We start from the raw sequence: 15648 nt of genomic DNA, 5'->3' as shown, positions 1-15648 counted from the left end.
TCAGAATGGACCATCCTGGATATATTCTATGATGGTCTGTCGGCATTATCAAAGATGTCATTGGACCATTCTGTAGGTGGATCCATTCACCTAAAAAAACACATGCATAAGCTCAGGAATTCATTGACATGGTTGCAAATAACCAGTTCATGTACACTTCTAAAAGGAATCCTGTGAGTAATGGGACGCCTCAGAAGAAGGGATTTCTTGAAATTGATGCTCTGAATGCCATATTGGCTCAGAACAAAATATTGACTCAGCAAGTCAATATGATTTCTCAGAGTCTTAATGGATTGCACGCTGCATCCAATAGTACTAAAGAGGCATCATCTGAAGAAGAAGCTTATGATCCTGAGAACCCTGCAATAGCAGAGGTGAATTACATGGGTGAACCCTATGAAAACACCTATAATCCCTCATGAAGAAATCATCCAAATTTCTTATGGAAGAATCAATAAAAGCCTCAACAATGCTTTAATAATGGTGGAAGAAACAGGTTTAGCAATAGCAAGCCTTTTCCATCATCCACTCAGCAACAGACAGAGAATTCTGAGCAGAATCCATCTAGCTTAGCAAATATAGTCTCTGATCTATCTAAGGCCACTCTAAGTTTATGAATGAAACAAAGTCCTCCATCAGAAATTTGGAGGCACAAGTGGGCCAACTGAGTAAAAGAATCACTGAAACTCCTCCTAGTACTCTCCCAAGCAATACAAAAGAAAATCCAAAAAGAGAGTGCAAGGCCATAACCTTACCTAGTGTGGCCGAACCTAGAAAGGAGGAGAAGAACGTGAATCCTAGTGAGGAAGACCTCCTGGAATGTTCACTGACCAATAAGAAGTTTCCCTTTGAGGAACCAAAGGAATCTGAGGCTCATCTAGAGACCATAGAGATTCCATTGAACCTCCTTTTACCATTCATGAGCTCTGATGATTATTCTTCCTCTGAAGAGGATGAAGACATCATTGAAGAGCAGGTTGCTAAATATCTAGGAGCCATCATGAAGTTGAATGCCAGTTTAGTTGGTAATGATACTTGGGAGGATGAACCTCCCTTGCTCACCAATGAACTAAATGCATTGGATAGGCAGAAATTACCTCAAAAGAAACAAAATCCCAGTAAATTACTAATTCTCTGTAACATAGGCACCATGACCTTTGAGAAGGCTCTGTGTGACCTGGGGTCAGGCATTAACCTTATGCCACTCTCTGTAATGGAGAAACTTGGGATCTTTGAGGTGCAAGCTGCCAGAATCTCATTAGAGATGGCAGACAACTCAAGAAAATAGGCTTATGGACTAGTAGAGGACGTGTTAGTAAAGGTTGAAGGCCTTTACATCCCTGTTGATTTCATAATCCTAGACACTGGGAAGGATGAGGATGAATCTATCATCCTTGGAAGACCCTTCCTAGCCACAGCAAGAGCTGTGATTGATGTGGACAGAGGAGAGTTGGTCCTTCAACTGAATGAGGACTACCTTGTATTTAAGACTCAAGGATCTCCTTCTGTAACCATGGAGAGGAAGCATGAAAAGCTTCTCTCACTGCAGAGTCAACCAAAGCCCCCACAGTCAAACTCTAAGTTTGGTGTTGAACCCCCATATTCAAACTCTAAGTTTGGTGTTGGGAGGTTCCAACAATGCTCTAAACATCTGTGAGGCTCCATGAGAGCTCACTGTCAAGCTATTGACATTAAAGAAGTGCTTGTTGGGAGGCAACCCAATGTTATTTAATTATATCTATTTTATTTTTGTTGTTATTTTGTGTTTTATTAGGTTGACGATCATGTGAAGTCACAAGAACAACTGAAAAATTAAAAACAGAATCAAAAACAGCAGAAGAAATAGTCACACCCTAGAGGAAGAGCACTCTGGCATTTAAACGCCAGAAACAAGCACCAAGCTGGCGTTTAACGCTAGAAACAAGCATCAACCTGGCCTTAAACGCCAGAAACAGGCTATATTTGAGCGTTTAACGGCAAAAACAAGCAGTAGTCTGGCGTTAAATGCCAGTATTTCATACAAAGGGCGTTTTACACGCCTAATTGGAGCAGGGATATTAAGTACTTGACCCCACTGGATCTGTGGACCCCACAGGATCTCCACAGGATTTATGGACCCCACAGGATCCCCACCTACCCTAACTCTCTCTCTTCACACCTTTTCATAACCCTCTTCTCCAAATACCCTTCACCAATCACCTCAATCACTCTTTCCTATCACCTCTTCACCACTCACATCCATCCTCTCTTCCCTATAAACCCCACCTACCTCTAAAATTTAAATTCTTTTAAGTTTGGTGTGGTAAAAGCATTGCTTTTTGTTTTTCCATAACCATTAATGGCACCTAAGGCCAGAGAAACCTCAAGAAAGAGGAAAGGGAAGGGAATTGCTTCCACCTCTGAGTCATGGGAGATGGAGAGATTCATCTCAAAGGTCCATCAAGATCACTTCTATGAAGTTGTGGCCAAGAAGAAAGTGATCCCTGAGGTTCCTTTCAAGCTCAAAAAGAATGAGTATCCGGAGATCCGACATGAGATCCAAAGAATAGGTTGGGAAGTTCTCACCAACCCCATTCAACAAGTCGGGATCTTAATGGCTTAAGAGTTCTATGCAAATGCATGGATCACTAGGAACCATGATCAAAGTGTGAACCCGAATCCAAAGAATTAGCTTACCATGGTTCGGGGGAAATACTTAGATTTCAGTCCGAAAAATGTAAGGTTGGCGTTCAACTTACCAATGATGCAAGAAAACGCATGCCCCTATACTAGAAGGGTCAACTTTGATCAAAGGTTGGACCAAGTCCTCATGGACATATGTGTAGAAGGAGCTCAATGGAAAGTTGACTCAAGAGGTAAGCCGGTTCAATTGAGAAGACCGGACCTTAAGCCTGTAGCTACAGGATGGTTGGAGTTTATTCAACGCTCAATTATTCCTACTAGCAACCGGTCTGAAGTTACTGTAGACCGAGCCATCATGATCCATAGTATCATGAATGGGGAGGAAGTGGAAGTTCATGAAATTATACCTCAAGAACTCTACAAGGTGGCTGACAAGTCCTCCACTTTGGCAAGGTTAGTCTTACCTCACGTCATTTGCCACCTATGTAATTTGGCTGGGATTGACACAGAGGGAGACATCCTCATTGATGAGGACAAGCCCATCACTAAGAAAAGGATGGAGCAAACAAGAGATCATGGACCCCAACAAGAGCATGAGGAAATTCCTCACCATGAAATCCCTGAGATACCTCAGGGGATGCACTCTCCTCCACAAAACTATTGGGAGCAAATCAACACCTCCCTAGGAGAATTAAGCCCCAACATGGGACAACTAAGGATGGAGCACCAAGAGCACTCCATCATTCTCCATGAGATTAGAGAAGATTAAAGAGCTATGAGGGAGGAGCAACAAAGGCAAGGAAGAGACATAGAGGAGCTCAAGAGCACCATTGGTTCTTCAAGAAGAGGAAGACGCCACCCTTACTAAGGTGGACCCGTTCCTTAATCTCTTTGTTCTTATTTTTCTGTGTTTCGTTTACTATGCTTTATGTTTTATTTATGTTTGTGTCTTCACTATATGATCATTAGTGTTTAAGTGTCTATGTCTTAAAGCTATGAATGTCCTATGAATCCATCACCTTTCTTAAATGAAAAATGTTTTTAATCACAAAAAGAATAAGAAGTACATGAATTTCGAATTCATCCTTGAAATTAGTTTAATTATTTTGATATGGTGACAATACTTTTTGTTTTCTGAATGAATGCTTGAACAGTGCATATGTCTTTTGATATTGTTGTTTATGAATGTTAAATATGTTGGCTCTTGAAAGAATGATGAAAAGGAGAAATGTTATTTGATAATCTAAAAAATCATAAAAATGATTCTTGAAGCAAGAAAAAGCAGTGAATACAAAAGCTTGCGGAAAAAAAAATAGAGAGAGAAAAGAAAAATGGCGAAAAAAAAAGAAAAAGAAAAAGCAAACAGAAAAAGCCAAAAGCTCTTTAAACCAAAAGGCAAGAGAAAAAAAAGCCAATAGCCCTTATAACCAATAGGCAAGGGTAAAAAGGATCCAAGGCTTTGAGCATCAGTGGATAGGAGGGCCTAAAGGAATAAAATCCTGGCCTAAGCAGCTAAACCAAGCTGTCCCTAACCATGTGCTTGTGGCGTGAAGGTGTCAAGTGAAAACTTGAGACTGAGCGGTTAAAGTCGAGGTCCAAAGCAAAAAAAAGAGTGTGCTTAAGAACCCTGGACACCTCTAATTGGGGACTCTAGCAAAGCTGAGTCACAATCTAAAAAGGTTCACCCAATTATGTGTCTGTGGCATTTATGTATCCGGTGGTAATACTGGAAAACAAAGTGCTTAGGGCCACGGCCAAGACTCATAAAGTAGCTGTGTTCAAGAATCAACATATTGAACTAGGAGAATCAATAACACTATCTAAATTCTAAGTTCCCATAGATGTCAATCATTCTGAACTTCAAAGGATAAAGTGAGATGCCAAAACTGTTCAGAGGCAAAAAGCTACTAGTCCCGCTCATATAATTGGAGCTAAGTTTCATTAATATTTTGGAGTTTCTAGTATATTCTCTTCTTTTTATCCTATTTGATTTTTAGTTCCTTGGGGACAAGCAACAATTTAAGTTTGGTGTTGTGATGAGCGGATAATTTATACGCTTTTTGGCATTGTTTTTAGATAGTTTTTAGTATGATTTATTTAGTTTTTAGTATATTTTTATTAGTTTTTAAATAAAAATCACATTTCTGGACTTTACTATGAGTTTGTGTATTTTTCTGTAATTTCAGGTAATTTCTGGCTAAAATTGAGGGACTTGAGCAAAAATCAGATTCAGAGGCTGAAGAAGGACTGCAGTTGTTGTTGGATTCTAACCTCCCTGCACTCAAAGTGGATTTTCTGGAGCCACAGGAGTCCAAATGGTGCGCCTTTGATTGCGTTGGAAAGTAGACATCCAAGACTTTCCAGCAATATATAACATTCCATACTTTTCCTGAGTTTAGATGATGCAAACTGGCATTCAACGCCAGCTTTTTGCCCTATTCTGGCGTTAAACGCCAGAAACAGGTTGCAAAGCAGAGTTAAATGCCAGAAACAAGTTATAAACTGGCGTTAAACACCAAGGAAGACCTCTACATGTGAAAGCTTCAATGCTTAGCCCAAGTACACACCAAGTGGGCCCAGAAGTGGATTTCTGCATCATTTACTCATTTCTGTAAACCCTAGTAACTAGTCTGATATAAATAGGACCTTTTACTATTGTATTAGGCATCTTTTGATCATCTTTTGATCATTTTAGATCTCTAGACCTCCATGGGAGGCTGGCCACTCGGCCATGTCTACCCTATTTTTACTTTATGTATTTTCAACGGTAGAGTTTCTACACACCATAGATTAAGGTGTGGAGCTCTGCTGTTCCTCATAAATTAATGCAAAGTACTATTGTTTTTCTATTCAACTCAAGCCTATTTCTTCTCTAAGATATTCATTCACACACAAGAACATGATGAATGTGATGATTATGTGATGCTCATCACCATTCTCACTTATGAACGCGTGCCTGACAACCACTTCCGTTCTACATGAAAATAAGCTTGAATGCATATCTCTTAGCCTTTTGATTCACGATCAGAGTCTTCTTGGTATAGGCTAGAATTATTGGCGGCCGTTCTTTAGATCCAAAAAGTCTAAACCTTGTCTGTGGTATTCCAAGTAGGATCTGGGAAGGGATGGCTGTGACGAGCTTCAAACTCGCAAGTGCTGGGCGTAGTGACAGACGCAAAAGGATCAATGGATCCTATTCCAACATGATCGAGAACCGACAGATGATTAGCCGTGCGGTGACAGCGCATTTGGACCATTTTCACTGAGAGGACAGGAAGTACCATTGACAACGGTGATGCCCTACATAAAGCTTGCCATGGAAAGGAGTAGGAATGATTGGATGAAGACAGCAGAAAAGCAGAGATTCAGAAGGAACAAAAGCATTTCTATACATTTATCTGAAATTCTCACCAATGAATTACATAAGTATCTCTATCCTGTTTTATGTTTTAATTATATTTTAATTATCAAATATCCCTAACCATATGAATCTTTCTGACTGAGATTTGCAAGATGACCATAGCTTACTTCAAGCCGAAAATCTCCGTGGGATCGACCCTTACTCACGTAAGGTTTATTACTTGGACGACCCAGTGCACCTGCTAGTTAGTTGTGCGATGTTGTTACAAAGAACTAAGATTATGAACGTGCGTATTAAGTTTTAGTGCCGTTACCAAGGAATGAACCATCACGATTTTGTGCACCAAATTTATTATTTGATCGATGTTCAATTGTTGGGTTTGGACTATACTTGCAACGGACAAATTCTACTTTTAGTGTAAAAATCCAGACTCGTACCATTGGGCATACGTCACGGATCCACCTTGTAGAATCACCTTAAGGGAAGCCGAAGCTCCTGATATTAACTTGCAACCGATACAAATCCGGTATCCAGCTTTGGATCCAAATTTTGAGCTTAAGACCGGCACAATCAACTTGCTCCCCAAGTACAATGGACTACCCGGGGAAGATCCTCTTAAGCATCTTAAGGATTTTCAAGTTGCATGCTCCACTGCGAGAAGACATGGTGCAGATGAAGTAGCAGTTTTGATGTTCGCTTTCCCTTTCTCTTTGGAGGGAAAAGTGAAAGAATGGTTTTATACTCAACCAGGAGATGTGATTTCCAATTGGGACTTGTTGCGTAAGGAATTTATGGAAAAGTTCTACCCACCACAAAAGATAGACAAGCTGCGAAAGGAAATCTCTTGCATTATGCAGTGAGATGGGGAGACTCTTTATGAGCACTGGGAGAGATTCAAGAAGTTATTGGAAGCTTGCCCCAATCACCATATTGAGGAGTTGGTACATATTAGCTATTTTTGTCAAGGGATGAACCCCCAAGATAAGCTTCTCCTAGATGCCTCTAGTGGAGGATCCCTCACCAAAAACAAGACCGCCGAAAAAGCTTGGGAGATTATAGCGGACTTGGCGGAATCCACTCAACACTCAAGGGCAAGAAATCCACAACCAAAAGCTTTAAGTGATGTTTCTCCCTCCGGAGATGCCATTTTGACAAAGATCCTCGGTGAGATGACAATTTTATTGAGACAAATCACCCAAGGGCAACAAATTCTCCAAGCCTTAATAGCTCCTCCACCTCAACCTCCAAAAATTGAAGGACCACCAAGATCATGCGGTATTTGTGCTTGTAACAACCATTACACTTATGAGTGCCCTCAACTCCAAGAGGACACTACATTAGCAGTAGCAAATCCATACCTACAAAGACCCAACTACAATCAACATGGAGAAACTCAAAATCAAGGGTGGAGGGATAACTCTAATCAAAGGTGGAACCAAGCCCCACAAGCTCAACCTTACCCAAGCCAACAAGCCTACTATCACCAAGCTCCTCAAGGTCAACCACAATACCAACAATCCTACCAACAACCTTCACAATCTCAACCTCAAGGGAGGTATCTGATAAACCCCCTTTGTAGGGTTTATCTTGTGTTGATTTTAGAGCATGTTGATAACCTTTTCTCATATTTATCCAATGAAATAGCATGATTTTGTGATTGATCCATTATTTGTGCTTAAATGTGAAAACATTCTTTTAGACCTATAATTAGATGAATTTCTATTTCCCTTTGATTCTACTAGATGCCTTGATGTTGTTGTTAGTGATTTCAGGATTAAAACAAGGCTAGGAATGGATCAAGGGAGAAAGGAAGGAAGCATGCAAGTGGAGAAGATCATGAAAAGCCAAAGAATTAAACTCGCCCATGGACGCGCGCGCGCACAAGGTGCTTACGCGCACCTCGCGAAGTCGCCCAAGGATGCATACGCGTGCTGTGCGCGTATGCGTCGGTGCTGATATATAATTTTTTAATAGAACACGTGCCTGGTGATTTTGGAGGTTTTCCAAGCCCATTTGGAGTTGAGTTTTGGCGGGAAAAGGATTAAAAGACCAAGGAATGAAGGGGAAATCATCATAAGTCTATACACACACATTAGGCTAGTTTAGTTTTTAGTTTTAGAGAGAGAAGCTCTCACTTCTCTCTAGAATTAGGATTAGGGTTAGGTTTAGTTCTTAGATCTAGGTTTTAATTCATGCTCTTTTCTACTTCTTCTTCTTAATTTCTTGTTGCCACATTCATCATTCTTCTATTGTTGTTATTACTTTCTTCTACTTTGTTTGTAGATTTACCTTTGTTCATTTTATTTTGTTTTAATGCAATTTGAAGTAATTCATGTAGATCTTGTTTTCTTTGATTGTTGTTGTTGATTTCCTACATTCGATTGTTGTTAGATTTTATCCTTGTTATCAATTTACTATGCTTTTCTTTTGTGCCTCCCAAGTGTTTAATGAAATGCTTGGTTAGATTTTAGTATAGATTTTCATTCCTCTTGGCCTAGGTGGAGTAATTAGTGACGCTTGAGTTATCTAATTCCTTTGTTGGTCGATAATTAGAAGTTGCTAATTGATTTGGATACCACTAATGCAAGTCTTTCCCTTGGGAGTTGACTAGGACTTGTGGAATCAAGTTGATTCATCATTTGACTTTCCTCCATGGTTAGAAGTTAACGAAGTGGTAGCAATGGACAATTTATGATCACAATTGAGGAGGATAACTAGGATAGGACTTCTAGTTCTCATATCCTTGCCAAGAGCTTTTTATAGTTATTAGTTTACTTTCATTGCCATTTACATTTCAGGTCTTTTATCTCAAAATCCCTAAAACATACTTCATAACCAATAACAAGGACACACTATTGTAATTCCTAGGGAGAACGACCCGAGGTTCAATACTTCGGTTTATAAATTTAGGGGTTTGTTACTTGTGACAAACAAATTTTTGTATGAGCGGATTATTGTTTGGTTTAGAAACTATATTGCAACGAGCTTTCATTTGTGAAATTCTAAACCGTCAAAAGTTCTTATCATCAGGATCAATATCCAAATAGTAGATCCAACCCTCCTCAAGTTAATCAAGGTCCTCCTCCTAATCAACCCTACATGAATGACACACTCCAAACCTTTATGCAAGAGCAACGGGAATTCCACAAGAAACAAGAAGCATATATGGCTACAATTGCCAAAGCACTCACCCGTTTGACTCTTTCTCCTCTGACTACACAAAATGCCCAACAAGCCTCAACTTCTAGTGGTTTGCCCTTGATGCCAGGGCATTTTGGCCAGTTTCACTGACCTTTTCTTTACTATTTTAGGGTAGTTTCATGCATTTTCTTAGTAAATAAGCAAGTTTTGGGTGAATATACACTTACATCTTGATTCAAGCAAACATTGTGAACTTTACATGATTTCATGAGAATTATGCATGAATTGAATGACAATAAAGATGATGCATAATCTCATGACTTGAAACAAAGCTTTGATGCACCTTGTTTGTTTGATTTAAGGACAAAGGAAGCAAAGAAGAGCCACGTTAGGAGACACGTTAGTCTCACTAACGTGACCACTAATGTGGAATGGGAGCAAGCTTGCAACGTTAGTGGTAAAGTTACCACCAATAACGCCCTCGAAAGCCATCATAAGCCACGTTAGTTACACTAACGTGGGAGCTAACGTGGAAGGAAAAAGAAGCTCCAACGTTAGTGGTGAAAGTAAGCACCACTAACGTTCCAAAATGCCACACTACGCCACATTAAGAGCCACGTTAATCCAATTAACGTGGACTCTGACGTGGAGTAAAGAGATTTCCAACGTTAGTAACACTCACCTTTGTCACTAACGTTGGATCAGGCCAAGATTGCCTACGTTAGTGGTCACATTAAGACCACTAACGTGAAGGGTAACGTGGAGCAAGAGATGATGTGCCAGTGTTAGTGACACCAACCTTTGTCACTAACATTGGAGATGGCTAGCATACCCACGTTAGTTGCCACGTTAGTTACACTAAAGTGGAGAACTAACGTGGGAAAAAGGGGGCACTTTGAGACGTTAGTGACAAAGGTGAGTGTCACTAAGGCTCTCGAAGCTGGAGAATGAAACATCTCCTAAGCCCAATGAATTCCCCATTTCTGATCTTACCCATTCTCTTTATCTTCTGCCATTTACTTTTCTGCTCATCTCCCCAAATTCCCATTTAAGATTCTACAATTTACTTTATGCCATTTACATTCTGCCATTTATTTCCAGCATTTACATTTTCTGTTATTTACTTTCCCGCCATTTAATTTTCTGCAATTCCTCAATTCAATTTCTGCTTAGCTCAACTAGAACATTCCTCTAATTAAAGTTGCTTGACCAATCAATCCCTGTGGGATTCGACCTCACTCTATTGTGAGTTTTTACTTGACGACAATTCGGTATACTTGTCGAAGGGAAATTTGTTGAGAGACAAGTTTCCGTGCATTAGCCCTCACAACCTCAGCCGAATCCTAAGGGGAGCATCAATGCTATCACCCTTCGGAGCGGCACCAAGTTAGATGAAATTGGTGTTCTGCCTACAAGCTTGAGTGAGGAAACCCACGAGGAAGAGGTAGGAGAGGATGCGGAAATGATGAAGGATGAAGAGGAAGATGTTGGGAAGGATGATGAGGAACCACTCAAGGCCAAGGAGCCAAAGAGGAAAATTCCAATTGAAGACCCTATGGCCATTCCATTTCCAACCTTGGCCAAAAAGGCCAAGAAGCAAGAACAACTTGACCCCAACATGGTGTAAATTTTTAAGAATGTTGAAGTCACCGTCCCTCTATTTTAGGCCATTCAACAAGTACCCAAATATGCCAAGTTCCTCAAAGACGTTTGTACCCATAAGGAGAAAATTGGAAAACTCAACAAAAGGCTGGTAGATGATTCTATCTCTTCTTTAATTCCTAAAAAATGTAATAATCCCAGCCCATGTTTGATTACTTACTTGATTGGTGGGATAAAGTTCACGAACTGTATGTGCGATTTGGGGGCATGCGTAAGCTTTATGCCACTCCCATTTATGAGAGATTGAACTTGTCACCCTTAAAGAAGTCTGGGGCGAGATTCGTGTTGGCCGATAAGAGCATTGTATCAGTTGTGGGGATTGCAGAAAATGTTCTGGTTGACATCCAAGATTTACTCTTCCCGGTATATTTCCACATTTTGGAGAATCCTCCCATTGACTCAGACAAGCCATCATCCATTTTACTTGTAAGGCCATTTCTAAAGACATCCCGATTCAAGCTTGATGCACATTCCGGAGTCTATTCTTTTGAGGCTGATGGCAAGGTAGCAAGATTCACATTGGAAGAATCAAGGAAACCCATCCTCGAAGACTATTCTATCTTTGGCTGCGATATAATCGAAGATGAAGTGATTGAGGTTGGCAAGGAGCAAGAAGAAGAAAAAGTTGCCAAGAAGTCTGATTCAAGAGATCACACTCAACCCAAGAATGCCAAGGAGTTTGAGATTTTCCTCCTTGGAGAAGTTTCAAGTGACCAATGAAGCCATGCAAAGTCCAACTTAGAACTCTAAACCAAAGTACTTGGTGGGAGACACCCCACCATGGTAATATTGTTCCAACTTTATCTTTTGTTTATAGCCTTTTGAATTAGTTGTTTTCTTATGGTATGATGATTAGCTTAGTTTTGATTTAGTAATTTTGGATTGAACAAGTTGAACTACTTGTGGAACATGAATTTATGCTTGTTTGAATGATTTGGGGTTGGTATGTTGCTATGCTATAGGAGGGAACCTTAGTTTTGAAAAGAAAATTTTTTGTAAAACAGGGCACCTGTGCGTGCGCACCACCCTGTACGCGCGCACAAAACTGTATTTTTCACCTCCTATGCGAGCGCACACCCCTGTGCGTCCGCACACCCCTCGCAGTACCCTCTGGTCGCAGCGCCAGCACTGCCTGTGCGTGGGCGCTACCCTATTTTCTGAGCCCTGTGCGTGCATGCGCATGAGGCAGTGCGCACGCACGCAGTCCCTTTATTGTGCTTCTTGTGCGGCCGCACAGACGTGTGCGTCCACATGCCAATTGACGACCCCTCTGGTGGGAGCGTCATCACGAGTTGTGCGCGTGAACAACCTCCCCCTATCTTTGTCCCTGTGCGTGCGCACGGACCTGTGTGCACACGCACGCCTGACTCTTTACCTCAAGCATTCTTCAAAAAAAAAAAAGTGAAGCTTTCTGTGCGAGCACACGCCATTGTGTGCCCGCATGCGTTGTTATCACCACTCTGGTGGGAGCAATCGCACGCTCTATACGCCTGCATCCCATTCCTTTCCGCATTCTGTGCGTGTGCACCAGCTTATGCGTACACACACACCCCTCTATCTTGTGACCTCTGTACGGACGCTTCCTACTGTGCGTCCGCACACGCTTATACACCCACTCTGGTCGCAGCGATCGCATGCTGTGTGCATTCACAACCCTTCTAATTCTTGCTCTCTGTGCGTCCACACAGGCCTCGGTGCACCCGCATGTGACCCGTTTTGGGAGTTAACAGGGCAACCTACCCTGTTGAGCAGCAGTTTTGTTTTCCTCTTCTTTCCACTGCTGCTGCTCTTCCTAGCTCTAGCCCCAGTCCAGGAGACCCTGCCGCCGGCCACCGCCGCCGCCATTCAGCTACCACCTCTCTCTCTTACTTCTCTTTCCTTTTCTTTCTTTCTTTCCTTTCTCTTTTCTTTCTTCACCACTGGTGAGTTTTGCCTCTCCGGCGTTTTTCCGGCAAACCCAACCGCCTCAAATTCGCAGTGGCTATAAGAAGTGCCATTGTTTTTTTTCCCATTCTTGTTTGCTTCAACCTTCAATTTTCAGGTTCTTATTTTCCTTTTTGTTGAATTTCACAATTGTTTTGCTTTTCTTTTCATGTTGCTTAGATTAGATTTAATGCTTTTCTTTGTCTCTTTGTATTGCAACTGTTGATATTTGATTATGGGTTGATTATGATTGAATTTGAGCATCAATTGTGATAAGCTTGCACATTGCATACCACATGTTTCATTAAATGCCTCAATGAATATTTTGTTTGATTCATATGACTTGGCCATCATATGTGTTCAATTTATCTCTTGTTAGGCATATTGTATGAATTGTGCAACTTAAATTATGACTTTTGATGGAAGTTAAGTGAATTCACCAATGCATTTCCTTGTTTGTTGATATGCAATTTTGGTTATAAATACATTGTGTTATGTGACACTCAATTGTCATTGCTCATCTCGCAATTTTAATTCGGTAATCACTTTACAATTGTTCAACTTTAGATGATGTCTTGATCACACATCTTTTGGCCCTAACTTAGAACATTGCATATGTGGTTACCACTTCTTGATGATGAGCAATTGACACTTTACTTTGAGTGAATGGTTATTGTTGTTGTACACTCTTTTGCTAATGAAATTTCTTGCCAACAACCTTAATGACCATTACATTCAAAGGGTGTTAATGAATCAATTGGTGCGAGCGTGAAGTTGCTTTTATGTCCATCCTTTAGACTTGCAACTTAAGCACTTATTTGAGAAGCAGTGAGCTTTGACTAATAAATAGTGTGGTTGCCGTGGTATCCGGCCGGTGTGTGTTTTCCAACGGCACGCATCATTGGAATATACATACTGTGTTTTTTTTTTTTGTAAACCACATTATTTTAAAAGCTTCTTTTGACCTTGAAAGTGCTTCCTCAGTGGTTTTATATTATTGTTGCCTGATGAACCCACATTTCATGGTATTTATTTGCTTTATTTGGGTGGATTTCATCGACTTTTCTTGCACTTATCCATTGAAATAGCTTAGTTTTGTGATTTCTTCCTAAATTGTGCTTGAAAGTAAAAACATGCTTTTTAGGCCTTTTAATAGCTAAATTTTATTCACTTTAATCCCATTTGATGCCTTGATGTGTTCGTTGAGTGATTTAAGATTTTGAAGGCAAGAATGGCTTGAGAAAGTGGAAGGAAAGCATGCAAAGTGGAAGAATTCAAGAAATGAAGGATTTGGAAAGCTGTCCATCCTGACCTCTCGGTACTAAATTGGTCATAACTTGAGTTACAGAGGTCCAAATGAGGCAGTTCCAGAGGCATTGGAACGCTAACATCTGGGGCTTCAAAATAATATGCAATTTGCTATAGTGGACATAAGTCTAAGTGTGCGTATGCATAGGTACTTGTGTGTACGCACAAGTCAGGATTCAACATGTGTGCGGATGCACACATCTGTGCGTCCACACAGGTCCCTGCACGTGACCTCATTAATTGCAACTCACTGGCAGCGATTTTTGGGCTTCCAAAACCCAATCCAACTCATTTCTGAAGCTATTTCAAGCCAAATTAAAGCTTGGAGAAGGGGGGAGCACTTAGGTTTATATTTTTACATGTTTTCGCTTAGTTTTCTAGAGAGAGAAGCTCCCCCCTCTCTCTAGAATTAGGATTTTTAGCTTAGTTTTCTTTTAATTTCAGCACTTTAATTCTTGCTTTAATGTAGTTTCCTTTATGTTTTTATGCTTTCTTGTCTTTATCTTCTTCATCTCTTTTGTTATTTTCTCTTTATGGCAATTTTCATGTTATAAACACTTTTGTTATTTTAATTCCAATTAATACAAATTTATGTTTTCATGTCATTTATTGCTTTCTTGAGTTGTCATTGTCATTTCTTTACTTTGGTAGTTTTAGAATTTATTTTAATGTAATTTAATATTATTTTATTCTCATGCACACCAAGTGTTTGATAAAATGCTTGGCTTAGTTTTCACTTAGTTTTTCTTATCTCTTGGCTTGAAATTATTGACTTTGGTGATCCTTGAGTCATTGATGTCCATTCTTGTTTGATATATTAGAGTAGTTAGTTGATTTGGTCTCCCTTGACTCTATGTGACCCCTTAGTGGTGACATAGGACTTATGGATTGAAATTAACTATGCCTATTTGACTTATCTTCGATGTAAGGTTGACTAAGTAGGATTAACTCTTCATAATTATCATGTGTTTGTGGTCAATGGCTACGATAGGTAACCTTAGATCTCAGCATTTGAAATTTCCTTTTCTTGCACTTAATTGCTTTAACTTTTATTGCTTTGATGTTTAATTTCTTGCATGTTTAGTTTTCACACTCTTGGTTGAGAAATTGGGTATCTAGGTGAAATTGAGTTGTGGATGTCCATTCTGCATTGTGTGAGAATAGCTAATTGGTATGATTTTCATTAACGCTAGTCTTTCACTAAGTAATTAGTGAGTTGACTAGGACTTATGGATTGAGATCAATTATGCTCTTTTGACTAATTCTCAAGGAGGATTGACTAATTTGGATTGATTCCACACAATTTTCATGTTTGTGGTCCATAACTAGGATAGGAATCCTAAATTGCTCAATTCTTGCCAAGAGTTGCCATTTACATTCCTTGCATGTTTATTTTCTTCCTTGCTATTTACATCTCTTGCTCTCTTACTTGCTTTCCCAATTCCCCATGCTCTCTCTCATAGCCAATAATTGTACATTTCATTGCAACTCTTAGGGAAGACGACCCAGGAGCTAAATACTCTCAGTTTTATTTTGTATTGACTTTATTATTTGATCATGAGAATTCATTATTGGTTTGGACTATGTTACTAACGAATTGATGCTTGTCTTGATTGATTCTAAACCGGTAA

The 15648-nt window shown here is 40.0% G+C and overlaps 1 non-coding gene across 1 annotated transcript; it reads right to left on the bottom strand.

Moving 5' to 3' along the window:
- Window positions 1-6807: 6807 nt before the first annotated feature.
- Window positions 6808-6914, bottom strand: LOC112787887 (small nucleolar RNA R71). Its single transcript, XR_003195273.1, has one exon. It is a non-coding gene; the product is annotated as a small nucleolar RNA R71 (small nucleolar RNA).
- Between the last annotated feature and the right edge of the window lie 8734 nt (window positions 6915-15648).

Source organism: Arachis hypogaea, chromosome 20 (genome assembly GCF_003086295.3).
Source record: "Arachis hypogaea cultivar Tifrunner chromosome 20, arahy.Tifrunner.gnm2.J5K5, whole genome shotgun sequence".
Classification (NCBI taxonomy): domain Eukaryota; kingdom Viridiplantae; phylum Streptophyta; class Magnoliopsida; order Fabales; family Fabaceae; genus Arachis; species Arachis hypogaea.
The sequence above is the reverse complement of the archived record's forward strand: the minus strand, read 5'-3'. Positions and strand labels throughout refer to the sequence as shown.